The sequence below is a fragment of the Micropterus salmoides genome, unplaced genomic scaffold (genome assembly GCF_014851395.1).
Source record: "Micropterus salmoides isolate LMB-PRFRI ecotype aquatic unplaced genomic scaffold, ASM1485139v1 Ms_hic_scaffold_10, whole genome shotgun sequence".
In the NCBI taxonomy this organism is placed as follows: Eukaryota; Metazoa; Chordata; class Actinopteri; order Centrarchiformes; family Centrarchidae; genus Micropterus; species Micropterus salmoides.
In genome coordinates this window covers 1649078-1676700 of record NW_024040041.1, presented here as the reverse complement: position 1 = coordinate 1676700, position 27623 = coordinate 1649078, and the positions used below count along the sequence as shown (strand labels likewise).

Genomic DNA, 27623 nt, shown 5'->3' with positions numbered 1-27623 from the left:
AGGTCATTGGTGACTTTAAGCAGGGCAGTGCTGTGGTACTTCCTAAAACCAGACTGAAACTTTTCAAATATTTTGTTATTTTCCAGTACAGTGAGCGGCTGTTTGGACACAATTCTTTCTAGAATCGTTGCAATAAAAGGCAGTTTTGAAATTGGTCTAAAATTATGTGGGAGGGAGGGATCTAAACCAGGTTTCTTTAAAAGTGGGTTCACGCAAGCCGTTTTAAAATAATCAGGGACACAACCAGTAGATAGGGAGCTGTTGAAATCAGAGATCAAATGGGGCCCAACAGAATCTATTACTTTCAGTAAAAACTTTGTAGGTATTACATCAAGTGGGCTGGAGGACACTCTCATTTGTGATACTGTTTTTAAAAGCTCAGACAAGTCGATGGGATAAAACTGGTTAAAACTCTCTTGTTGCTGGTGAGGAACCTCTGAGTAAGAGGCCACGGGGGTAATAGAGGCTCTGATTGACACCACCTTATTGGTAAAATAAGAAAAACAATTCACAGTCATCGTTACTTCCAGCTGAGGCACAAGGAGGGGTTGGGTTTACCAGCTGATCCACAGTCTTAAATAGAAACCTGGGATTGTGTTTATGTGTAGTAATGAGTTCAGAAAAATAGTGTGTTCTCGCATCCTTAACCAAGTTATTGTATTTAATTGATAAATCCTTCAGACTGAGGTAATGGACTTGGAGACCGGATTTTTTCCATCTGCGCTCTGCTTTCCTGCATTCCCTTTTTAGGCTGCGAATGCTGTCATTTATCCAGGGTTGCTTACTAGCTTTAGACGTAGGCCTAACCTTTAGAGGAGCAGTAATATTTAGTGACGACAAGCAGATATGATTGAAGTGATCGACCAGATTGTTGGTGTTGGAATCAGACAGGTGTTGGCTTTGGCTCTGAAAGAATGCGCAAAACTTTGAAACACTTTGTTCATTAAAGAAGCGAGAACACACGGAGCTTGGTGAAGCAGCATGAGTAACAGGCGAATCACAGCTAAAAACAATACATCTGTGGTCAGATATGGTCATGTCCACTAATTCCACAGAGGAAATGCTGACACCCAGGGTAAAAACCAAGTCCAGTGTATGACCACGGTTATGGGTTTGCCCTTTGACATGTTGTTTGAAGTTAAAAGAAGTGGCCATATTTAAAAAGTCAGTTGCATTAAAATTGTTGGGGTCATCAACATGAATATTAAAATCGCCACAAAGAACAATTCTGTCATAATTTAAAACCAGAGTAGATAACAATTCAGGAAGTTCTGATAAAAATCCTCCAGGCAGTTTTGGGGGGCGATAAATTATAACAAATATGATAGGTTGCAGCCCTCCAACTTTAAGAGTGAGAACTTCAAAGGAGTTAAATTCATCACAGCGTACTTGATGACATTTTAAATTTTTCCTATACACGCTCACTAGCCCACGACCACTGACCCTCGGTTGACTAAAACAATCATATTGAGGCGGACACAGTTCAGCTAGCTGGCTGTAGTCATTCATTTGCAGCCAGGATTCAGTTAAAAACATAAAATCTAGATTTGGAAACAAGATAAAATCATTTAAGATAAAAGTCTTACTTGACAGTGATCTCACATTGAACAGAGCCATTTTAAATGAGTTTGTTCTGGGTGCTGGAGTTGGTGCAGTTGTCCTAATCCTTAAGAGATTACTATTATTTCTGTTATTATTTCCAAAAGAGCAAGTCTAGACCGTACTCTGTGATGATATTTACAGAAACCCAACAGTTCCCACCAAGAGCAAGCACTAGGCGACAGAGGCAAGGAAAAACGTCCTTTTAAGAGGCAGAAACCTCGAGCAGAACCATGGCTCAGGGTGGGCGGCCATCTGCCTCTGGTAGAAAACAAACATATCATTCTCAAGTAAAACAGTAATGTAATAATAACATATACAGTATGTATATCAAGGTGGACATAGCTAATCTTAAATGGGGTACGGAGGAACCTAGTATATTTTCATTCTTTACACATTTTACACAAGACGATGCAGGTATGCAGACAGTTGTAAAAAAAATCTTGAATGTTCTCCACTTGTTATCCTGTAGTTACACAGTAACATTAGGAGTGTGGGCTGTATTAAAAGTATCCACTGTTCTCCCATGCTCTGTAATTACAAAGTAACAGCTATGTGCTTTTCTCCCATTGTTTTTACCAAATTTTTAGTAAAACCATATGGTATTGCGAATATTATTGTTAATTGTTCATCCAACAACAGCAACATCAAGAAAATGCTATATGATGTGGCATAAGGAGACCAGGTATGTTTGTAACATGGGGAGAGCATGGGGAGAACAACACCAATTCCACCAATTAGAGATTAGATAGGAGTTAGGTGATCATTTATGTTTTTACCTACTTCCTCCCCGATCAGACATGGTGGTTATCAAGTCTGGAAAAAGGCACATTCAGAATATATATAGAAAAAAATGATTTAGAGGTAAGAAAGTAAATTTTTTGACCAAGACTATATTTTGTTTAGTATCTATACTATTGCAGATAAAATTGTTTGACTTATTTTAGATTGACCCTGCAAATGCCTTCCCATTTGGTGTTTGGACAGTAGCTTGCCATTCCTGTGCGTTCCTCCCCATTTTAACTACTGGATGTAAAAGATGGGAGGAAGTTTTTAGACACAGAAAAATCCATCCATCCATCGTCAACCGCTTATCCTGCGTACAGGGTCGCGGGGGGCTGGAGCCAATCCCAGCTGGCATCGGGCGAAAGGCGGGGTACACCCTGGACAGGTCGCCAGTCCATCGCAGGGCCACACATAGACGAACAACCGCTCATGCTCACACTCACACTGACACAGAAAAATAATAAATTAATTTATTAATTTAATCCAAGTTCTTATCCTGTGTCCCCACAGCATTGTAGAGCCACCCCCAAAACACTGATCATTTGAATCATCAGTCAAGAAGCATCTGTGTCGAGCCTTATTTTGTGTGGAAGAAGGCAACCCAGGATAGCAGCACAGCAATCTATAAACTTGTACAAACTTCGTATTGTCTAACTCATTGCTGTCCCGATGCTTTCAGTTCGGCTGCTGAATCTTTGTAAAAAAAACAAAACAACTAAACTACCAGCTACTGATGTCCAGTGTAAATAACTCATCTGCTAACAGCACTGTCAGCAGCCACACTGATGAGGTGCTCCAGGGTTCATTTACTGAACTAAGAACTTGATGCACACTTTTATTTCTTTATTTTACTCCTCACAATTCCATGTTCTCAGTCAGAATTCTAAGGTGACCAAACTAATTTCATTGCTGCACACAGACGATGGAAGTTTAGCCTTCACAGTTATCTTCCTCATCCATTGCCATTTTAGTCCTCATAATTATTAAAGGGGCTATGTGTAGTTTTCAATTCAATCCTGTTTCAATTCCCTTTATCTATCCACCGAAGGTTCTGATTGATGTGTTATCAATTATGACTGTTTGTGATTCCACCTGGGTAGTTGTTTGCTAATTGAGCTCAAGTTGTGCTGACTTGAGTGAACAATATTCAATTCAATATCAATTCATTTATATTTATATAGCGCCAAATCACAACAACAGTTATCTCACAGAGCTTTTCATAAAAGAGCAGGTCTAGACCGTACTCTATGATGCTATTTACAGAAGCCCAACAGTTCCCACCAAGAGCAGCACTAGGCGACAGAGGCAAGGAAAAACTTCCTTTTAAGAGGCAGAAACCTCGAGCAGAACCATGGCTCAGGGTGGGCGGCCATCTGCCTCCACCGGTTGGGGTGAAGGAGAGAGAGCGAGAGAGAGAGAGAGAGAGGGAGAGGGCAAGAGAGGAACAGAGAGAAAAAGAGAGGGATGGAAGGAGAGAGGGGAGGGAGGCAGCCTACACAATATACACACAGAGGTACAGACAGTAAAGGTGATGTTGCTATAGACTAAATGAAAAATGGTACAGATATTTATAGTAGTGTTAATGATAACAGTCGTAATGTTAATGATTATAATAACAATAATAAAAATAGGACTAGTAACAATAGTTGTTGTAGCAGAGGGTGTCGAGCAGGAACACGGGGGCAGCAGGTGACCCGCAGCCACAGATCTAGACTCCATAGCTCCAGAGCCAGAAACACCTGCAGGAAGTGATAGGAGGAAAGAGGAGAGGGACAAGAAAGCACAAGACTAGCGGTAACATGCAATAATGGGATGAGGTTGCATACAGAGGGAGAGAAAGTAAAGGAGAGAGGAGCTCAGTGCATCATAGGAAATCCCCCAGCAGTCTAGGCCTATAGCAGCATAACTAACAATAAGCTTTATCAAAGAGGAAAGTCTTAAGCCTACTCTTAAATGTGGAGATGGTGTCTGCCTCCTGAACCCAAACTGGAACCTTGTTCCACAGGAGAGGAGCTTGATAGCTGAATGCTCTGGCTCCTAGTCTACTTTTGGAGACTCTAGGAACCACAAGTAACCCTGCATTCTGGGAGCGCAGTGCTCTGGTGGGGTAGTAAGGTACTATGAGCTCTTTAAGATAAGATGGTGCCTGACCATTAAGAGCTTTGTAGGTAAGAAGAATGATTTTAAATTCTATTCTGGATTTTACTGGAAGTCAATGCAAAGAAGCTAAAACAGGAGAAATGTGATCTCTTTTCCTGGTTCCTGTCAGAACACGTGCTGCAGCATTCTGGATCAGCTGAAGAGTCTTAATGGACTTTTTCGAGCAGCCTGATAATAAGGAATTGCAGTAATCCAGCCTAGAAGTAACAAATGCATGGACTAGTTTTTCTGCATCATTTTTAGACAGGATGTTCCAGATTTTCGCAATATTACGTAGGTGAAAAAAGGCAGTCCTTGAAATTTGCTTAATGTGAGACTTAAACGACATGTCCTGATCAAAGATAACTCCAAGATTCCTCCAGAAGAGGAAGCATATATAAAGTGAAGAGGATTGGTCTGAGGACAGATCCTTGTGGAACTCCATGACTAACTTTGGCATGCATGGAGGACTCATCGTTAACATGTACAAACTGAAATCGATCTGATAAATAGGACTTAAACCAGCTTAGAGCGGTTCCTTTAATGCCAATGAAATGTTCCAGTCTCTGCAATAGGATCTGATGATCAATGGTATGAAATGCAGCACTAAGATCTAATAAAACCAGTACAGAGACAAGTCCTTTGTCTGATGCAATAAGGAGGTTGTTAGTAATTTTCACCAGTGCTGTCTCTGTGCTATGATGAGCTCTAAATCCTGACTGAAAATCCTCAAATAAACTATTGCTCTGTAGAAAGTCACACAGCTGTTTAGCAACTGCTTTCTCCAGAACCTTAGAGAGAAATGGATGGTTAGATATAGGTCTATAGTTGGCTAAAACATCCAGATCAAGTTTGGGCTTTTTCAGAAGAGGTTTAATTACAGCTACTTTAAAGTACTGTGGTACATACATGTTGATAAAGATAGATTGATCATATCTAGTATAGAAGTGGTGACTAAGGGTAAAACATCTTTAAGCAACCTAGTCGGGATGGGGTCTAAGAGGCAGGTTGATGGTTTAGATGAAGAAATTATTGAAGTTAGTTGGTAAAGATTGAGGGAAGCAAAGCAGTCTAAACATGTATCTGGTTCTACAGCTGTTTCTAAGGTTCCTGAGTTTAGAGATAAGTCGGTGCCACTTGAGGGCAGGTCTTGGTGAATTTTGTTTCTAATAGCTAGAATTTTATCATTAAAGAAGCTCATGAAGTCGTAACTACTGAGAGCTATGGGAATACTTGGCTCAATAGAGCTGTGACTCTCTGTCAGCCTGGCTACAGTGCTGAAAAGAAACCTGGGGTTGTTCCTATTTTCCTCTATTAATGACGAGTAGTACACTGCTCTGGCATTACGGAGGGCCTTCCTATAAGTTTTAAGACTATCTTACCAAATTAAACGAGAATTTTACAGTTTGGTGGAACGCCAATTCCTCTCAAGTTTCCGCGATATTTGCTTTAATTTGTGAGTTTCAGTGTTATACCATGGAGTCTTTGTTTTAGTATTTTCTTTTTTAGAGGGGCTACAGAGTCGAGTGTCATTCGCAGCGAGCCGGCAGCACTATCAACAAGATGATCGATTTGGGAGGGACTGAAATTAGCATAGGAGTCCTCTGTTACTTTGTGACTAGATAATGAATTTAGAGCTGATGGAATCGTATCCTTAAATTTAGCTACAGCACTATCAGACAGACATCTTGTAGCTCAGCAATACAAACTCAAAAGTCGGACAAAGAGGGATTCTGTGGGAACACCACTAAATGTTCAATTTCAATACCATACACCAAAACAAGGTCGAGGGTGTGGTTAAAACAGTGAGTCGGTTCATGAACACTCTGAGAGAAGCCAATGGAATCTAACAGAGAGATAAACGCAGTACTAAAGCTGTCATTCTCAACGTCCACTGAATATTAAAATCCACTACAATAATAACTTTGTCCGTTTTAAGGACTAAAGTTGACAAAAACTCAGCAAATTCAGATAAGAATTCAGAGTACGGACCAGGTGCTCGGTACACTATAACGAAAATAATTGGTTGCAGTGATTTCCAACTTGGGTGCGAAAGACCAAGAACAACGCTTTCAAATGAGTTATAATTTAGTTTAGGTTTAGAGCTGATTAGTAGAGTCGAAGATAGTTGCAACTCCACCTCCTCGGCCTGTGCCTCGAGGAATGTGAGTATTAATATGACTGGGAGGGGTGGATTCATTTAGGCTAACATATTCTCCATCACCCAGCCAGGTTTCAGTAAGACAAAATAAATCAATATCATAATCTGATATTAGTTCATTTACTAGTACACCTTTAGAAGAGAGAGATCTGATGTTTCAGAGTCCACATTTATGTGTCCTATTCGTTTGCACTATTGCTCTTGTGGTTTTAATTTTTATGAGGTTTTTATGTACAGCTCCTCTTCTGTTTACCTTTGATTTAAATAATTTCGATGGTCGGGGGGCAGGCACCGTCACTATAGGATTTTCACTAAGTAACTCCTGAAATGGAGGAGCAGAGAAGTGTGTTAGACTGCGACTCTGCATAGGCTTTTGGGTGGGTAACTGCTGAAAAAGAAGGGCAGAGAAGTGTGTCTGCCTCCTGGTCTCAACTCTGGGTTGTCATGGATTTGGTCCACTAATAAACTTGGCCAGATTTCTAGAAATGAGAGCTGCTCCTTCCGAAGTGGGATGGATCCGTCTCTCCAAATCAGACCAGGTCTTCCCCAGAAAGTCTGCCAATGATCTACAAAGCCCACATCGTTTGCTGGACACCACCTCGACAACCAGCGGCGGAATGACGACATGCGGCTATACATGTCATCACTGGTCAGATTTGGCAGGGGTCCAGAAATTGGTGTCCGACATTGTTTTTGCATATGTACACACCGACTCAACATTAATCTTAGTGACCTCCGATTGGCGTAACCGGGAGTCATTACCACCAACGTGAATAACAATCTTACTGTATTTACGTTTATCCTTAGCCAGCAGTTTCAAATAAGACTCAGTGTCGCCCGTTCTGGCCCCAGGGATGCACTTAACTATGGCCGCTGGCTTCGCTAACTTCACGTTTCAGTTCACGACAGTCACCCAGCCCCCCCCCCCCCCCCTTTCCTGGCTGCACAGGAGATGCCGGGGGACGGCTACCATAGGCTAACTCACCGGGGGCTGGCTAGCTACAGTAGCTAAAGACTGATCTACCAAGGTGCGGAGCCGGACTTCTAAATCACTGAGCCTCGCCTCCATGTCTATAAATAAACTACACCTGTTACACGTACCATTACCACTGAAGGAGGCAGAGGAGTAACTGAACATCTGACACACCGAGCAGGAGAAAGTAGGAGAGGGAGAAGCCATCGCTAGCTGCTAAGCTAACGTCGCTAACGGCTAAGCTAAAGTACTGTAGCGTCAGCTACCAAAACTTTAGAACAACTATGAGATTGAACAGCAGTCACTAAAAGATGGAAAGAACTGTGAGTGCTTGGGCAAAATTACGTAAGAATAAGTGTTTAGTGGACAGTTGGCTGCTGTAATCTAACAAATTTAACTGGTATTTAGCAAGAGCAGCACAACACGGTACCAACACACAAGCACCGGAAACGGAAATGAGTCGACACGCTTACCGCAGTACGTCAGCAACCTCGTACGTCAAACCCTTTTCAAACATTTTCAGTGGCCTTTAGCGATGAGGTTTCACATTGCAACCACTACGTTTCCAAGCGTGTGCTTTAACTCAGGAGCGAGCACTTGGCATCGGCCAAAACAAAGACATAACAAGAGACGGCATCACACAACACACTGGAAACTCCAATTGCAACGTTATAGTAATATTTTTATCAGCTTGATTTTGAACTAATCCATGCTCGTTGCATGATAACGTTACATTGAATATGTCTGAGAGGCTCAGCAATATATGATAATAAAAACAGTTAGCAAACTAGACTGAATATTATAATGCGGGTCACGTAAGTTATGGCAACTGAGACGATGGAGAAGCTGTGTACCTGAGTATCAGTAAAACAACAATAAATCTAAATTAAACATACAAAGCAAACAACATCAGATCCATGCTAATGTACCTGGCTGCCCCTGATTTCCATCACTATAGGCTAGTATAAACAAATCGCTCCACATTTCCTTTGTATCGTTACATCATTTCGTGCAGGCTAAAATCAACACTTTGAGATAATACTGGTACACAGCATAGTAATATGGATTGTGTTTGCTGGTGAAAGAATGTGGAAAGCCATAACGTTACAACGATAGTATTTTGCAACGGATAACATTATCAACTGGTCGGCTTTAGCTGGCAAGCTAATGTTATCTAAGCCAAGTAAAACACAAAATCACAAACCTCCGTAGTAGTTGACAGAACAGTGGACAGGATGGAAACACTTCAGGAGGAATCAATCTAAAAGATCCTCTCCCACCTCAGGCCTCAGGGTAGACCAACAGTGGACACCCTGCAGTTTGCCTACCACGAGAACATCGCATGGCTTAAATCATCATTTTACCTGCTATGTAGGGCTTATTTGCACCAGGACAAGGCCGGGAGCACAGTGAGGATCTTGTTTTGTGATTGTTGAGGTTGTTCACTCCTATAATACCTGGACTGATTTATCTATCCAGCAACACTTTTGGCCGTACTGTCAGTGTCACTTGGAAACATACACGGTTACCATGTTCACACCAATGTTCTGATCACAGCTGCTCACAATATGACACGGCACAGGTACCCAGCCTGACTGAAAAACACTATAAGAAGGAGAGAAAAGCAGACTGAGCGTGTGTGTGTGTGTGTGTGTGTGTGTGTAAAATAAAATGCTTTTTCTTTCGGTCTGAAAGCTTTTCAGCACATGTCAAAAACCCACATGTTGTTCTGACAGGCACATTTTCTTTATATATATATATATATGTAAATATACTCACACACACACACACATTCAAGTATACACGTAAAAACCTATGGACACAGCCACATGAAGAGAACACATGCACACTCTCTTACACACACCCACACACACACACACACGGGTGTTACTGAAGCGGAACAAGATGCTATTTAAGCTGTCAAGATGTCAGTCACAATGGCTGGTCCATTATTTCTGCCAGCATCCTTGTGTAAAAGTCCCCTGCTTTCCCTTCCATACCCCACACGTCTTATACATGGATTTTTTTATATAACTGAAAAGCAATTAATGTGGTGAATTACACAGTTAGTATTCTATCGGCCAAAATCACATGAAAATCATTTGTCACACATTCGGCTATGGAAATGTCTAATTCAAGGAGGTAGAGATTCATACCATACCATTAACACAATTCATGTTGTTTCCACGAAATATGTAGTCATTTAGTTTTTCTTTACGTACAAGCTTACCCAATACCAAAACTATGGATGTTTTTTGTGTTATTTACAAATTCTACCACACAACATGTCAGAAATGAAGACATCATTTTCAAAACCTTAAATAATGTATAAAGCCTCTACTTCTGCTACAATAACAGATCAAAATCTCTATTGAAACAGCTGATAAGCATTTCTGAATGAACATATTGAAACATTGAGAAATAGCTCATTTATTGTAAAAAAAAAAAAAATAGATCAACCACAGCTAGTTCCATTATCTACCAGAGACATAGACAATTACATACACAATGCAGCAAAAAGGGGACTTTCTGGAGTTGAGTTTATCCAATGAGGATACAGAACAACACGGAAGAGGAAAGAAAGACTAATGTCAGAACAAGGGAGAAGAATTGAAGGGCCAGGGAGGAGTAGCTGAACCAGTAAGTGTTTCTATCCAGGTGCATAGCAAGAGATGACATTAGATGTGACATACAAGCAGTAGTACAGTAAGAGATCTACAAGTGACACCAGTAAGAGATATTAACATGCACAGCATCAATGAGGTAAATACCTAGGTAAAGAAGTAAGAGTTAACGAATAGTGCAATAAATACAAGAGAACTGTAAGGAGATAGAAGAAGAGCACAGGAAGTGCAGAGGTGAGGGGTTAGAGGTGTTATAAAGAGGAAGCGTTCTCGAAAGAGATGAGTTTTCATGGGCTTCTTGAAGTTAGAGAGGGACACCCCTGCTCTGATGGCATGTGGTAGTTTGTTTCACCATCGTGGTGTCACAGATGAGAACAGACGGGACTGAGATTGCTTTGTGCTCAGGGATGGCAGAGCCAGGCGGCGGTCGTTGGAGGAGCATAGTGGCAAAGACTTTGTTGATCCCTGGCTGCAGTTTCATGTTGCTAATAAAGTGTTTACTTCTGTAAATTCTATAAAGTAAAGATGACTCATTCACTAGTTTGTTGCTAAAAATGCACACATTCAAGCCTTTTGAATGTAGGGTGGTTTACAGTAAAAGGAAACTGAATTACAAAAATGAATGGATTTCACACATTTTACTGTATGCAGGTAGAGCTGAAACATGAAAAGTAATGCAGTTTCAGTAATGCCATCAACTGTTTGTATTTAGAAAGTCGTCTGCTATGATTGATTGATGTGTTCCTCTTGGAAAGAAAACGTGCTAGTGTTTTGACACAATAAATTGATTTTGAGTTTGCTGTGTTGTGATAGAGTTTGTGTATGTAGAGAATGTTTGTTTGCATTTTCAAATGTAGAGTTTATGTTTAAAGAACAAAATGTGGGTGTGAGCAGAAAATGTACTATTTTGCTAATTGTGTGAGGTAGGTGTGTTGCTGTGTTAAGAGTTTTGATAAAGTGTCTTAGGTTTAGGTAAACGCTTGTTAGCAATTGTAACATAATATCTTAATATTTACCGAAATATTTTAAATAAGTTGTTAATATAACTTCAAATCAAGTTCTACAGTATGAAATTAACTGCAAAAATTAGTCAATTATGTTTTTTCTTTCCTAGTAGGTGCCACCCCAGTAGGGATGGGTATCGCTACTCGATACCCATTATGGTATCGACCGAAACAGCCCAGTATCGAGTAGAATCACACTTTTTAGTCCCTTATGTGCCTGTTCCATAAACTGTATAAAAAGGCCTGCATGTGCCGAGTCCATGTGTGATTTTAACAGCCGCTGGACATGTTCGTCCCCAAAAATAAAAAATAAAAAATGTAAATGTTAACTATCATGAACACATCTCTCTATTGTTAATACAAACTCTCTACATTATTTAGCGTTACCAAAAAGTCTAAATAACTAAACATTAGAGCCATTTCAGCATACATGTTTTGAGATTAGGTGGGAGCCAATTAGAGCACCCAGAGGAAACCAACATGAAGAAGAACATCGTGCAAACTCCTCATAGAAGACCAGAGGTAGATGACACTACGGTATCACTCAATCATGACACATGACACAGTGTAATATTTACAATATTTAAATAGTGTTCCTCACATATTCAATTGGGCCGCCCAGGAATATTGACAGCTGCCAAAGTATATTTGGCTACCCTTTTTGCATTTTGCAGAGAAACACAAAGAGAGATTATAACTGGTATTACGTAACAATTGGAGTGAACCATTGCAGATGTCACTCAGCTGCACGATATATCATTTTAGCATCGTCATTGCAATGTACCCTTGCACAGAACAATGCAATCTCAAGCAAGTCAAAGGGGTGTTAGCGGGCTGACAGCTAGCTGGTTGGCTGACTGGTTGGGGACTAGCAGTCCTTGGGCTCTCTGGCTCTAACACCAAGTCCATCGAAAAAGAGACCAGAGAGCATGATGTCCAGGAGTCCCCAACCAGCCTGGATGCTGGAGCCAACAGAGGAGGGAGATGACCATGCGGGCAGCTAGCAGCGCTAGCAGGCTGGGGACCAGGCAGGCGACTAGCAGCGCTAGCCGACAGGGAATCCGGCAGGCGGCTAGCAGCGCTAGCGGACTGGGGAACAGGCTGGACAGGCGGAGGACTAGCAGCGCTAGCCGGGCAGGACAAGAGAATGCTTCCCAGCATGCAGCCCGCAGGCCGGGAACCGGGCATGTGGAGTCTAGTTGGCTGGGGGCTTGCAGACCTGAGTTCAGTGCTCGCAGGCCGGGGGTCAGGCTTGGTGTGAGCTGGCTGAGTCTCCAGCCGGCGGCTAGTAGGCCGGGGATCAGGTGGCCTGGTGCTAGCTGGCGGCCTGTTAGCTGGCACCGAGCTGTTTGCTTTTCAGATTCAATTGCTGAGTAAACGCAACAGTTTTCTGTTGTTGGTTAGTTCTAGTGTGTTAGCAGAAGCCCTCAGTACATGGAGCCCCACCCAGGTAATAACAACCAATCACCACTGCTAGCAGCTTTGTGAGGCTGTGTAAGCAAAGCAGTGCTTTGAGCTAAATGCTAAAACCAGCATGCTAAACGTTTCTTTATGGTCAGAACAAACACTTGATGCCATAAGTGGATCACTTAACAAATCTGAGGTGCAAAATTCAAAACAATTGTGATATAAAAATTTTTTTAACAACAGTTGAGTAAAATCTTTTTTTCAGTCCCGTTTCCTCAACAAAATAAATGTCTTAATAGAAAAATTAAGTGCTTTGTTTGTGATTCAAATGATTTAAATCAAACATTTATTTTAATTATTGTTTCATTGCCATGCCCTAGAGCAGACACAAACTCCATCAAAAGTCACTCCAGCTGCTGGAGCCGACTGACTGAAATGGGCGTCGCTTCACGTGACACTTCGAACATGATACCTGGAGGAATGGACGTGTCATTTCTCTAAAAACATATTTCCTTGTTTCTTCTCTCCTTACAAGGAATAGATAGAAGTGAGGGAAAACACAGATGCAATTAAGAGACTTGGGATGTACCCATTAAGGGAAAGGCTTAAAAATGTAAGAAATTTAACACAGAATGACACTGACGTCCTTTTCGGTGAGGTTGAAGCAAGAAAAATTATGTTGTTTGGTGGGTAAAACGCGCACACTCATAATGCTTGTGCACCAGAGGGAAGGGAGCACCGGAGCTCAACCCCTTGATAACTGATCTGCAGGAAGACACATCCCTCCTGAGTAGTGACGTGGTGGAGTGGGACAGATAACCTTATATGCAAGACGCACTGGCTACCCATATGGGTTACCTCATTTGAAAAAAGAGTAAACCAAATGTATTCCATCTTTAAGCATATATTTAGGCTACACAGACAGTCCACTTACCTAACGAGGCTGCCAATGAGTTAAAAGAAATATGTTTTATATATGTTTTATGTGACATAATCGGTACACTGACCTACTTAATAAAGAGTTTTTTTCATACCGTAATCTTACAAGCAATGCATCACAAGGCATCGCTGCAAATGATCTTAAAGATTCATGGAAAAATCAACCTATTATACTCTGAGGTAATATTTTGATTTAATTTACACAATAGTATCCATTTCAAACGTTTCATTCCTTCTGTCATGTGAGTTGCCGTTTCTCATATCTCCACTTTATGTGCGTATGAATGCCTCAGAGTTTGCATGGAGGACCGCACATTCTCCATTTTTTGTTTTTTATAGATCACAACCTTTGCTTGGGAAGTGGCATACGCATGTTTCCAGCCCTGTTTTGTACTTATGCACTGTTTACAAATGAGACCCCTGGGCTGGTGGAGCCAGTGACTGATGAGTAACTCTGGTTTTGGTCTCTACTAACTCCTGAGGGAAGTATCTGACTCTTTAGTTGCTGAATGCTTCACCACCTAGCTTTCTCAGAGGTCACAGAAAGAAAAATGTACTCTGAGGGATTTGTTACCGTTTTTCTTGATTGCTCAGACACATTTCTTGAAATTATGCCTCTTTTTCTCTAAACTCTAAACACATATCCACAACTTCTCACCCAATTCCCCAAACATCCTATTTTCAGGTCAAAATGAAGCTCTCCACTTAAAACCATTCAATCTTACTGAAAAACCAAACTTTGCCCTCAGACATTGTGTGTTAACACAAGCCCTCAAAAACACACACACACACACACACACACACACACACACACACACACTACAACACAGTCTTACACACTGGTGAGAGAAATTCAAAACAATACTACAAAAACTGGTTATCTCTGGTGTCCTACACTTCTTCCTTCAGATTTCTCTGGATATTATATATTATATGGCCCTTTATCTATCCACTGAAGGTTCTGATTGGTGTGTTATCAATTATGACTGTTTGTGTTTCCACCTGGGTAGTTGTTTGCTAATTGAGTGAACTATATTCAATTCAATTCAGTATCAATTCATTTTTATTTATATAGCACCAAATCACAACAACAGTTATCTCACAGCGCTTTTCATAAAAGAGCAGGTCTAGACCGTACTCTGTGATGTTATTTACAGAAATCCAACAGTTCCCACCAAGAGCAGCACTAGGCGACAGAGGCAAGGAAAAACTTCCTTTTTAAGAGGCAGAAACCTCGAGCAGAACCATGGCTCAGGGTGGGCGGCCATCTGCCTCCACCGGTTGGGGTCAGAGAGAGAAAGAGAGAAAGGGCAAGGGAGAGAGAGAGAGATAGCCATAAAGAGGGAGAGAGGGGTGAGGGCCGACACAATATACACACAGAGGTACAGATGGTAAAGCACTGTTGGTACAGACTGAGCAAGACACTTAACCTCTAGTTGCTCCAGAGGTGTGCGACCTCTGACATAAATAGTAAGTGTAAGTTGCTTTGGATAAAAGCGTCAGCTAAAATTTATAAATGTAAATGTAAATGTACAGACTGAATGAGTAATGGTACAGATATTTATAGTAATGTTTATGATAATAATCATAATGTTAATGATAATAATAACAATAGGACTAGTAACAATAGTTGTAGCAGAGGGTGTTGAGCAGGAACACGGGGGCAGCAGGTGACCCGCAACCACAGATCCAGACTCCACAGCTCCAGAGCCAGAAACACCTGCAGGAAGTGATAGGAGGAGAGAGGAGAGGGACGAGAAAGCACAAGACTACCAGAAAGGGGAGAAGTTGAGTTAGTAATATTAAATGTTAGTGCTTTCTTAATGACCACATGGTCTAGGCAATGAGAAACGAAGGGATTTGTGAATAGAGTCTAGGGAAACTGGTGTGCTTTTTGAAAGTTCTGGTTTTGAAATTTTACTTTAATAGCCTGGTTATAGTGTTTAGGCAATTGAGAAAAACTGTAAATGAATTAGATCATTTGTTAGGTCAAACTGCAGCCAGACCAACCCTATAAAAATGTATATTGTAAGATAGTAGTATCTTACAATAGTAGTAATAGCCAGTGTATTGTTACTTCTTTCATTGAATATTTTAGAATCAATACTGATATCATATTTGCTGAAACTGCCTTTATAGACCAATACATATTAAAAAGTTAGGTGCTCTGGACAAGAGAGGATATAAATGAAGTGTCTGTATTCTTCACAGGGCTGCCAAAAACGCAGAAACTTGTTCCATTCTGCTGCTACAGGACCCGCTATCATGCGCCTGCCCTGTCAGCTCTGTCACATGTGAGGACAGTAGGCACAGCAGAGGTCAGAACGGAGTGTATCCAGTTGTTAAGTCTGACGTCTAAGCTCTCTGCCCATTCAGGCAAAACAACCATGCGGAACCAGTGAATCTTTTCACCATCACGTCCTTCTTTAGTGAGGCACCCTTGACGGTGAAAAAGGGTGCAAATTCCTTTAACTGAAAAAGAGTGGTTCGTGTAGCTCATCATTCCGGTGGCATAATTACGGGTAGGGTCCAGGCATCAATAAAAAAGAAGATTTATGAGGTTGAGGTGAGTTAGCAATAAGCTAGCTAGCTAGTTGACAAAAGAGGATATGCCATGTTCTGGATGATGTATTTACCGAAATAGAAAACGTACAGGACTATAACTTTGGATGTAAATGAATATGAAAAACGAAATATGTACCAGCCAGGTTTTGAAGGGTTAGAGAACTTCGGCAAGTTGACTTATAATGTAACAATAATGATCTGCCAACCCCTGGCTAGCTAACGTTACAGAAGTATCGTTAAGATAAACACAGCTCTGGCAGAATGGATTGTAGAAGTGTTAGGGTTAAATTAATTTCAATACAGGTGCACGTTGAGGGCCAGACAGTCATGCAGAGGAAAGTGCCATCATATGGTAGCTCTGTTTGGTGGAGAAAAATGTGTCCCATACAGATGTGGAATGTGTTTGAAAGAAAGCCAACACCCCCAAAGTCGATGAAATTGCAGCCTTGAGAGTTTCTGAGATGACACCATCCACATCAGGAGGTTAGTAATTAGTTTGCTGATGCTGCATGGTTTGAACTGTTTTCTGAAGAACGTAATTTGTTTTTTTAATTATTATTTGAAGATATAGCTAATAAGATGAATTGTTTATCTAACTCTTCTAACATGCACTCACAGTGTTTGTAGTGCTGTAGTGCTGCCTAAGCTTTATCACAATATCGAAATCTAGTTGGCAAGAGTGTTAGGCTGTAGTGTGCATCGGTATTTTTTAAAAGATTAAAGGTTTGCCATAAATAAAATATCAGAATAAATGGCTGTTAAATTGAGATATTATCATCACTTAAATACTATTCTTAAATACCATCTTAAATACTATTACTCATTGTATAACCAATTTCTATTATTTCAGCTGGCATCAAAAGACCAGTCACCCAGGAGGACAGGGAATCGGCACAGGCAACCTTTTTGCACCTTAGGTGTTTTACTGGGATGGGGTGGATTTTAAGTCCAGAAACGCCTCAGGTACGATTTTTGTCTTTTGCACTTTGATGTGACCTTAATGTTGGCATAAACATCACAAGTACACTAAATTACATCAATGACAATTCAGCTAGGGAAAACTCCTTTGTAACACTTTTGTAAAATGTCATATGTTTCTTAAAATTTAAACCAGGGGTGTCAAACTGTGTAGTTAAAATTACATAGTTTAGGTCCATGAAAAGTTTGGTAAACTACACATGTTACAAATTGTATAGTGCCATTCTAGTCTTTTTGACGCTTTTACACTCCGTCTACATTCACCATTAATTCACTGAGCCTAAGTGCTCAAACAGAAACTTACATTCACACACATTCATACATTGGCTGCCTAGCCACCAGAGGCAATTCGGGGTTCAGTATCTTACCCAAGGATACTTCGACATACAGCCTGGAGGAGCCAGGGATCGAACCGCCAACTTTTGAATTAAAGGCTTGTTCCATATTGACTCCTGTCCCAAATACAGGCAGGGTGAGTTCAGTGATTGAAGCAAATAAAAGGCTGCGCTATCAATGTTTTTTTTACAGTAAATATCTGTTGTTACCCATTCATTCATTGCATTCATAAGCTGTACTGATGTTCTTTAAATGAAGTGATTTATAATAAATGAAAATTTGACTTTGATTTGTAAGCCCTTCATGTTACACACACACAGAACTTATAACAGATACTTAAAATAAAAGCATGAGAACGTCTTTTGCAGCAATGCTTCATGTCGAGTTTATTAAGAGCTTTTACTTTTAAGAGTTCTGAAGGACATTCAAAAGAGTCTCTGGCTTGCTTGACACACCTCTGAAAAAGCCGTCAGTAAACGTGTGATTGGATTCTCCTGAATTTCCTCAGGGAAATGAAAATAAGTGTCCACTGGTTTATGAATGCAGATCAAACGCCAGAATGTGCACACACTGCAGCCCGTGCTTTATTATGAGCATGTACAAAAGTGTCCTTTTGTTCAATTTGTTTAACAAGGGAGAAAAAAATATCCACAGTAAGTTGGAATCGACTGAGCTAAATGTACATATGATTTTAAATAATTTGACTTTGTTCTGGCCTGCCCTATAACGGCTTGAAAAAAAATTGGCCTGATGCCAGACTTATTTGCCGACCCATGGAATATGGTAACATAAAATCAATAAAAAACAATATATACAGTTATTTAGATACATATGTACTACACCCAATAACTTGTTTTGTGACTTAATGAGTTTTCTGGAAGCAAATAGGTTATGCATAAATTCAATCAAAACAACAGGAATATGTACACAGTTAACAGTTAATTCATTCAATTTCACAGAGAATGGGTGTTGGTAAATATGTAAGACACACACACACACACACACACACACACACACACACACACACACACTTTAACTATCTTGGTGATGTTTTGTCTAAACTGGTATGGGATGTGGTCCAAAATGTGAAACAATTTAAGTCTTTTAATTGAACATGGCATGGCGTCCTAGCTTGTGAGATGAGTCTGTTATTGTTCATTTCCTCCTTTGTGTATTGTACATTGACCAGGAATGACAAGATGTTCAGCGAAACTCCCTCTAGCAAAATGTCCCAAATTATGAAGCCCTTTGTAATAATTCACCTTGCACCTGCTTGCTTTAAGTTAAACAAACCCTACATAAACCACAGTCAATAATATTCCACAGTTAACTCAAGCAAACTCGCCACAGTCTGTTTAGCTGATGGTATGACGCAGTAGTCCAGAAAAGTCCCAACATGTAAGCCACCAAAAAGAGTTATTCCTTCGAACCCACTAAACTCCAACCACTTCACCTGTTGCACTCCAGAGTTCCCTCCAAATGTCACTTCCCTCTCTCCTTTTAAAACCTACAATAAACACAAAAGAAAAAACAATAATTATAAAAAATATAATGCATAAATTAAAGTCCATATAACAATCCATGATTACACCACAGACCTCTGATAAAACAGTTTCTTTTTTACAGGTGAAAGAAAAAGCACCATCACATTAAAAGTTGTACATGAAGGCAGAATAGGTGACTGTTACATTCAAGTCTACCACATTTACTTTGTCCACCTTCAATTTATCAGTTAACCAACAAATATGGTAGTTTATAGAACCTAGTTTTTTTCTCTACCCTAATAGGCCCGGACCATTTGGGTGCAAACCTGGCAGAGAATTTGGCTTAGGCTTTAGACAGCAGGTGTGACCTAACCCAGACCAGATCCCCAACAGCAAAGTGTACATCTTTGTTGTGTAGTGTGCATTATAGTACCTGGCTTGTCTGGCTTTTGCCACCCCAACATGTCTTTCAACCTCCTTCAGTAGTAGTGCATGTGAGTGCAGTGTTTGGTATGCAGATGTGCTGGGTGCAGGAGACTTGTGAATAAGGCGCTCTAGTTGGCCTTTAATGTTACGTCCCAAAGCCAATTCAGCAGGGGACCCACCAGTGGTCTCACGCACAGCCGTGTTGATCGCCAACCGGAACTCATGCAGCCACCGATCCCAGTCCTGATGGTGTTCCCCTATAAATGTAAATGCTCCGTATTTGTATAGCGCCTGTCTAGTCTTTTCGACCTCTCATAGAGCTTCTATACTGCATCGCATTCACCATTGACACACATTCATTCACACTGGTGGAACAGCCACCAGGGCATTTGGGCTTTAGCATCCTATTGACCTTCTCTGTAAGATTTGTCTGGGGATGGTATGCTGTGATGAGCTTTTGGGTAACGCCCCAGGATTCACACAGGCTGGATAATAAGTGACTAGTAAATTTGGGCCCCCGGTCGGACATGAGGAAGGTGGGTACCCACCAGCGTGTAAAGATTTCATTCTTCAGTATCTGGCAGACCTTTGATGTCTTAGCATCCTTCAACGTGAACAGCTCCCCCCAATTACTGAAATAGTCAATAACCATCATTAAAACTGAATTCTGTGCTTTGCTGAGAGGGAGTGGTCCCATAAAGTCCACTCCTATCATCTCCACATCTCCACTGGCGGTTTGACTTCTGTTGACTGGAGGAGGCCAGCTGGCTTGTCATTTGAATCCCCAGGAGGGTCTTCATCCTTCCCAGGTGACCTCCAAATGGGTTGTCGTGGAAGTAAGCAAGAAACTCTGGGATTACCACAGCAGGAACAACCAGCTGGTAATTGAATCTGCCATACTTAGATGGTACACCCCGGTATAACACCCCCTTGTTGATAATGGAGGCATCCAGGTGAGGGCTGACAGATGGTGTGACCAAGCTCATGGCATAAGGTGTCAGTCTGCTGAGCCTTTTTGATGTCCTGAAGCGACTTGGGTACATCAGACCGGTAAGATTTTGTGACAGCCACAGATACACTCCCATCCTGTGGAGGATGTCGGGACAGAGCATCAGGGACTACATTACAGCACCCCATTTTATAATGGACCCGGGAAGGAGAATGCCTGTAGCCACAAAGTCCACCTGGTGAGCCGGGATGACGTTTTGGGACAGATGAATGCCCAGGCCACGCACTGTGGTCTGTGTATTCGTCAGATGCTTCTCCTTCCAGGTCATGATGCCCCTTTTCCACTGCCCACATGACAGCCAAGCACTCCTTTTCTGAGGTGGCACACCTCAGTTCAGCACCATGGAGTGCTCTTGAAGCAACTCCAATGGCTCTGTCTTCACCATCGATTGTCTGCATCAGGAAACCTGACTGGAGTCACAGTGCACCTGAAAGCCAACGTGTGGCTTTGGCTGAGCAAGCACTGGTGGGGACTGCAGCAACCCTTAAGGTGTCCACTGCACATTCCACTCCCATTAGGTGGGGCGACAATATCTGACAGCCGGGGGATGAACTTGTGATACCAGCTTACTCTTGGTGCTGGGTAAGCGGTAATTGCTTTCACCTTTGACGTTTCCATCACCACGCCTTTTCAGACCACATGTCCTAGGAAGGTGAGTTGAGTTTGTAGGCATTTCGTGACATTGAAATGCCATCTCCTACCAGGCTCAGGCAGATGTGTCTGTTTTTTAAAAACTGCCTCCAGGTCACACAGATGTTAGATGTCCTGAGTCCTGGAAAAGACAATAATGTCATCTACAGTATGTACACAAAACAGGTTCTGCCCTTTAACTCACCCAGAATGCTTTCCATCAACCGCTGGGAAGTGGCACCAGCATTCCTCAGACCAAATGGCATGAACTTAAATTGGAACAATTGTTTTTTATTTGCTTTCCTCATCCATGTCCACCTGCCAAAACCCGCTCTGGAGGTCAAGCGAGTTAAAGTACTGCTGGTACTGGTAAATGCGATGTTGTGTAAAAAGCGCTTTTAGTGGTCGCAAAGACTAGAAAGGCGCTATACAAATACAGAGCATTTACATTTACATTAAGGTCAGAAGCAATTGATCTACTAGGGGAGGGGAGGAGATTTGGACAGTCCAATCAGAATGATATTGTAGGACAAATTAGAAAGAAGCGCTTCCAAATACAGGACAGTAGCCACATCAGGCAATTCGGTGAAATACTTGCCTGTTAGCATACAGCTAACGTTAGCAACGGCCGGGTAGGTGTACGCTGGTGTAGTGAGCCAGAGTAGAGATGATGAATTATCAGTAGCTGCTGCTGAGTTGGAAAACAGCAGTGATGCTGTCTTGGAGAAGTTAGCTAATGCTAACATTAGGCTAGACAATGTAGGTGTATGCTAGTAGACTACGTCAAAGAGCTATTTTTATACCTTTATTCTTTGTCTAAGCTGTGTTTATATGTTCAGCAGTACATGTACTGGTTATTATACACACCTATCTTTACCTTGTATCTAATCTGTGTGTTTCATATTATCTTGTGTCTGCAATGTAGTTGTGAGCAAGTTGTTTGACTGTATTGAACAAGACATTTTACAAATGTGGAGATGTTGCTTATTTGTGTATTTTTGTAATTATGGGAAAGACACATCAACTTTAGTGTACATAAATAACGCTGGCTAAAGGTCCCCAAGTATCTGTGTTTTTAGTATATACTGAAAGCTACTAATTATAGAGTAACATTGTAAACAGTTAAATCTACTGTGAACACTGTAAACACTGTAATACGGTAAACGGTGCTGCTATACGATGAATTGTATTACCAGAAGGGATGTATGTTTGTTTTTCTACAGTGTACTCAGGTCAACTGCAGAGTTGGAGTCTTCCATAACCGTACACTTTTCACCAGTATACGCCGCTCAGACTATGCTGGCTGGCCTGGATTACAACTGCCACGTTGACAGATTAGCCAGGAGAAAAGTTGATGGCACAGTTCAGTATGTTGCATTATTAGTATTCTGAATCAGAATCAGAATCAGCTTTATAGAGGGTACGCTTTGAGTGGCAAAACATCTGTTACCATGGCTGCGTTTAGCAAACTGTAAGTAAAACAAGTGATTATTTCCTCAAATTAAAGGCAGTCTGACTCAAAAGTGATCCTAACTGCTTACCAAAGAACCAGTGATCCAGCTCTTTCCCATTTTAGATGTGTTTGTGTTTTAGCTGATTCAAGCTAACACTGCTGCTCGTCTTTCTGCCACTCAGTGTGCGTAACTGCATTCTGTGACATCATGCACATACCCTCTATTGCCAGATATGTGTACACATACGAGGAATTTGACTCTGGATTGTACATTGCTCACGATGTGCTTACTCATACAAAAATACAAAATCACAATAATAAAAATAAAATAAAATCAGACACATTCCTATGCATTTAAAAATTATGACTCTAAAAAGAGTACTGTAGTATTGTAACAGTATGAGGAATACAGATAGATGGTTCTGATTTATTGTTTTAATTGGTTGTAATATTAGTAGTATATTAGCAGTATAATAAACAATAAACAAGTGTTATACCACATTTGATTGTCATTATGCCCTTCTGGGAATTAAATATTAACTATGTACATGTATTCATCCACACAGTGGAGGAAATATTATTATAGCACTGTGTGAGTAGTGACATAACATCTTACACCCTACTAGGGATAAAACCTTTGTATTAGGTGTGTGTGGTAGCATGAAAACACAGTAGTCTGGATGTTGTCCACAGTCCTCAAATTTTGGCCTGTAGAACCCCAAATTTCAATATAATAGTTCTAGTAAATCTCAACTTAAACATTAATGTAATCAAATCAAATATAAAACTAAAGCGATTACCTTTTATCTAGCTTGTTAAAACAATCAGTCCACAGACACAATCATAACATCATAACAGGCACCTTCTGAGCAACAGCTTAACATATGTGAATCCAGGAGCTTTGCTATACATAAAGCTCTACTGGGGCACAGGCCCCCACGTCCCTCATGTAAATTTTTTATTTATTTTTGACTAAAGTGTATGAAATGTGTTAGTATGTGTCTTACCAGCTTCCCTTGCTTAGGTCATTAATATTGGTCATGTCAGAAAGGGATTTTACTGGAGCATAAGCACACATACCTGTTTTATGTATGATGTTACCTGTGAGCTATGTAAACAATTTGCCACTGCTGCACAGTCACACCTGACACTGCATTGCTGTCACTACTACCTTTAAAACAGTCAGTCTGTTATAAGCCTGAATGGAAACCTCTTGTAGAAAATCTCTGGCTGTCCTGGTACTGTAACTGTGCTCATACTAGCTTATGATACAGCATCTACTTTACTGACAAATTTAAGCATAGCCCCTGTAAATAATAGATACTTGCTAGATATTCATGTAATCAACTGCATCAGGCCCATTCAAACTGGCTCCCAGGTTTCCTTTAACATTTTCAAAGCTAAAATACTATTTATACAAAGGCTGAGTGGTATGGCCAAAAATGTTATCGCGATAAAAAAATTCATATAATTTGATATTGATAATTATCAGGATAAAAAATCATGTTTTTTATCAAGCTTAAAGGCTTTTTTTAGCTCCTCAGTGAAAGCTGAAGAAACCAGATAGTTAATTGTGGTTTAAACTTTTCTTTATGGTCAGAACATGAAAATTATTAACCAAACAGTGGATCACTTCACTTAAATCTGAGGTAGAACATTCAAAATAATTATGTTAAAATCTTTTTTCAACAAATATGCATGAGTAAAAATAAGTGAAATCTTTTTTCAGGCCAAGTGCTAATGAATATTTATTTGCATTAACAACAATTAACATTTGTTATATTGTTATTGAGGAAAATTATACTTAGATAATGATTGTTAGGCTATTTTTGTATTGTACAGTCCTAAATTATACTATGACCTGACTGAATAAGTCATGTTTATTATTTACAATAAGCAGAGGCAGAGTCCAGCAGAGGGGAAGCTGAGCCAGGGAGAGGCCTACTATTAGCTGAAGATGAGGGATTTTATGCGCACACATACACACACTCACACTGTTCTATTTTATGGGACTGTGTTATAGTTTTGTATTACATTTAACTATTTTAGCACTCTGACTGGCTGTACACATGAGATGGCTAGTGGGAGTGACTGTTACCTGCCACGGCTGAAATCCACCTGCATTTGGCGGGTTAGCGGGTAGGCGGGTGTTAATGTCAAGCCCTGGTTACTATCCATAGAATGCCTACTCGTGCAGCACAAGTCGCAGGGTCAAGCGACTATGTTGTGATTTTAAGAACGTTTAAGACCAACATCTTTCCCAGTACTAGTCAGTATGCAGTAGCTAGTGTGTAGCTATCCACTTCCCTATGGCATTTGATCGCTTGTCTTACTTCTCCCACACGCTGCATCCAATGCAGTCTGCCGAAGCCTCCCTCCACTGCTTATTTGGGTGGGTGATTTGCAGGTTGATCAACATCCCACACCTCCTGTGACCCACGGTTTGACTGTATATGTGTAGCCTATTCAGAGCCAGTGAGCAACAGCCTTTCAAAATAATAATAATAAAAACTGAGTGAGATAAAATAATTGTCTGCGTTAATTAGTTAATGCGCGATAATAACGCGTTAATGTGCCCGGCCCTAATAGATACATACCTGTTCAAATACCTTTGTTTGAGCTTGAAGCTCAAGGCAGGTCTTCTTTTCCGCGAATATGTGCTCATTGGCTTGCACTTTGACCTCCCCATCCTGCCTCTTCTTCCTCGGACCCCGGATTCCCACACTCCTCTGCTTCACCCTCAATTTGGGGCCTGTTCCGTGTTTGCACTTGGCTCTGGAGTGCCATCCTCAATAAAGACAACAATGCTAGGTAGGTAGTTAGATTTATTTTGTCACAATAAAACAGGTTATAGAGTGAAATTGAGTTTGTAACTCCCTTCTGCCACATAGCAGACAATATACATTAATATAGAAGCAATTGTAAAAATGGTAAACAGAAATAAACTATATTCAGTGGAGCAGTGCTGAGGATGAATTAAAGCTTAAAAGGCTGATGGCTTGGGGGAAAAAAGCTGCTCTGCACTCTGGTGGTACGACAGCAGGATGCTTTCTATTGCTTCGCTATAAAATATGACAACAACTTGGCGTGAGAATTTGGCCTTCTTAAAGGAGACCTATTATGCTTTCCCACATTTTCTGACTAATCTACAATGTTATAATGTTGGATTTTCATGTTAAACATGGCCAAACTTTAAAAAATGAGGTGAGCAAAACCTCAGGTTTCCTCCTGTTCTGAACGCTCTGTTTTGAACTGCTTTTTCTACCAACAGATCCGTTCTACGTAATACCGAGCCAGACGGAGCCGGTGTTCCATATATGGTCATGTGCTCCCACACTAACGGCACGGCAACGCTCAGTCTGCCTGTTCCGCCCAGCAACAACAACAGCCTGGTAACATGCTTCAGGTCTTGGCCAATCAGAAGACAGTGGGCTTTGAGAGGGCGGGGTCTTAAAGTGACAGGAGCATCTACAGCTTGTTCAGACAGAGGCTGAAATGAAGGCCTACATGAGGAATCAGTATAAGAAAAACATTTTTTTTTGTACTTTGAATCATGCAAAGCTGCCATACAGGAGACACAGAACTACAATATAGGACTGGAAAAGCATTATAATAAGTCTCCTTTAAGCTTCCTCGAGAATATAGTCGTTTCGGAGCTTTCTTCAACAGTGTGGTGATGTGAGATGACCATGTCAGGTTCTCTGTGATGCTGATATCCAGGAACCTGAAGCTGTTCGCCTGCTCCACCTCAGCCCCACAGATGTAGACAGGAGTGTGAGTCTTTATCTAATTTTTCCTGAAATCAACGATCAGCTCCTTGGTTTTGCTGACGTTGAGCAGTAGGTTATTCTCTGTACACCATTCTACAAGATTATGAATTTCCTCCCGATATGAAGTCTCATCGTTGTTTGAAATGTGGTCGATGATGGTGGTGTTGTCCACAAACATCACAAAAAAGTATGCTCAGCCCTGAGCTGAGCACACAGCCCTGGGGGGCTCCGGTGTTGAGCACTAGAGTGGAGGAGGTGAGTCCGCCAATCCAAACTGTCTGGGGTCTGTTTGAGAGGAAGAGGAAGTCCAATATCCAGTTGCAGAGTGTTTTATTTAAAACCAGAGTGCTGAGTTTGCTGATCAGTTTCATTGGGAGATTGTGTTGAACGCTGAGCTGAAATCCACAAACAGCATTCTGATGTAGGCGTTGTTTTTCTCAAGTGTGAGGGCTAAGTGGAGGGCAGTGAAGAAGTCAGTTATGCTGTCATCGCTCTAAAGTGCAAAACAACGTGTATGTTTTGAGTCTTACACAAAATTTACATTTGTGTAACTGACAGCAATGGGAAAATGTGTTTCAATGCAACCTATTTTTATTTTAGCCTAATGTTACCGCTGCTATCTGTTACTGCAAGTTAGATGCCAGATACTGAAGTGATCAAACTCAATCAGTTTTAACCTCCCCAATATCAACATGCTACCTTGATAGTGAGTACTAACCGGTAGGTTAGTTGTTTATTGTCATAATGATAAAGTTAAATGTTGTCTTTCCAATGATTCAGACTTGATGTGATGCTGCTGCACTCGCTCTGGTAAACTCATCCTCCAGCTGAGCGTTGAGTTGGGAACACACATTCACATGTTTTTGGGGGTGTGGTTTTAGAAGGAGCCCAAAATGGAGGGGAGGGGAGGGGGTGGGAGTTTTTCTGTTGGATACTTTCAAAACCTAGCAGTTTCTTGCTGGTATCTCAAACTTACCTACCCTAATTCTAACGTGATTTTTTTAATTTAAGTTAATATTTGACTGATCTCTCCTCGTCATAATGAGGTGCCATCACATCTAGTTCAACTAGTGGATGTGCTGCATTCATATGAACACACACACACACACACTTCATCTACTTCTGAGCTTTAGTGTGAATTCCCATAAGGCTGTGGGGTCTGTGAAGGGCTCTGGGAATAGAAGCTGAGGCACTGTGACCTTTCACCAGCCATGGCTTCTGGGAGGTCTTTAAGTACACTCTCTGGAGTGTTATGTGCTCACAACATGGACATTTGTGTAACTTGCAGCTGTCTTTGGCTTAATTATTTAATAATTTACCACAACATGGTATGCTATTTG

General features: G+C 41.0%; 1 protein-coding gene across 1 annotated transcript in view; it reads left to right on the top strand.

Moving 5' to 3' along the window:
* Positions 1 to 27623, top strand: part of LOC119918431 (junction plakoglobin-like) — a 178412-nt gene that overhangs the window by 88812 nt on the left and 61977 nt on the right. The window lies entirely within an intron of this gene.